At 29.7% G+C, this 1,355-nt stretch overlaps 1 non-coding gene across 1 annotated transcript; it reads left to right on the forward strand.

Annotated features, from left to right (window-relative positions):
* Positions 1-910: 910 nt before the first annotated feature.
* On the forward strand, positions 911-1,017 carry LOC118618071. Its single transcript, XR_004956992.1, has one exon. It is a non-coding gene; the product is annotated as a U6 spliceosomal RNA (small nuclear RNA).
* The last annotated feature ends 338 nt before the right edge of the window (positions 1,018-1,355 follow it).

Genomic DNA, 1,355 nt, shown 5'->3' on the forward strand with positions numbered 1-1,355 from the left:
AAATTTCATTCCAAGTTTCTGAAAAATCAAAATAGAATTCATACAGGTAAGCTTCAGAAAGCATACAGTTTGCCACTTTGTTCTACAATTTCCCACAATGGTAGAACTAGCTGTAACTACAGTGTGGAACAAAATGCTTGTAGCTCACATGTAAATGAGAATTATTAATGTAGATTCGGGAGGTGACATTTGAATTAAAGATAGAATTTTACCAAGTATAAAATTTGAGGGGTTAGGGTATTTAAGACATTGGCAATATCATGAATTGAAGTCCTAATGTGTAGTTTGAAACACTGAGACTGCATTATTATCTTTCTTTTAGATCTCAAAGGGACATCCATTTTCTGCTCCATTCATTTTTTCCCTTACCTATTCCTAAAAAATTTAATTTGACTTTTTATCTATTCCACAGACATATATTCTCTGTATCATTCTTCTCTACCTTATTAAAATTATGGTGTAAAAGTATATAAGATATGGTTGTTAAGTTGTTTTAGAAAAAAATTGTATGCATTTGCATATTTACCATATGCATACAAGGAAATCAAATGCTGACCAGCATTTATTTTTTTTTTACTGTAGTTACTAACTGTTATCTTATTTTGATGACTTCTCATAACAGAATGGAAGTTTCTTAACATAAAGGGCATCAAAATAAAATACAATAACACACCTAATAGTAAATATTGAAAACTTCCTTATTATAACTGGAAATAAAAAGAGCATTAATCTTTACCATTTCTATTCAAAAATTTACTGTAGTATATTGTTAAGTATAATGATACAAGAATTTTTTTTAAAGATACAAAAGCTAAAAATAAAACTAAATTTAATCATGACAGATCTAACTATTTACATACACTATCCTGAAGAATCAGAATATATAATAGAACTAATTAGAAAATGTATCGTGCTCACTTCAACAGCACATATACTAAAATTGGAACGATACAGAGAAGATTTGCATGGCCCCTGCGCAAAGATGACACACAAATTCGTGAAGTGTTCCATATTTTTAAGGTTATCATTAAAAATAGAAGATCAAATAAAGACCTTCCCAGACAAAAAAAGGCTAAGGGAATATATCAACACCAAACCAGCACTTCAAGATGTTCTAAAGGGACTGCTGTAATTAGTAGAAGAAATAAAAAGAGAAATATAACCACACTAAACAAAAATGTCAATAAATAAGTAAATTTCAATTATCACCTTAAATGTGAATGGTTTGAATGCTCCAATAAAAAGACACAGACTAGCTGACTGGATAAGAAAGCATGACTCACATATACGTTGTTTACAAGAGACCCAACTCATAACAAAAGATTCACATAGGTTGAAAGTGAAGGGATGGAAAA

This window comes from Molossus molossus, unplaced genomic scaffold (assembly GCF_014108415.1).
Source record: "Molossus molossus isolate mMolMol1 unplaced genomic scaffold, mMolMol1.p scaffold_m16_p_5, whole genome shotgun sequence".
Taxonomy (NCBI): domain Eukaryota; kingdom Metazoa; phylum Chordata; class Mammalia; order Chiroptera; family Molossidae; genus Molossus; species Molossus molossus.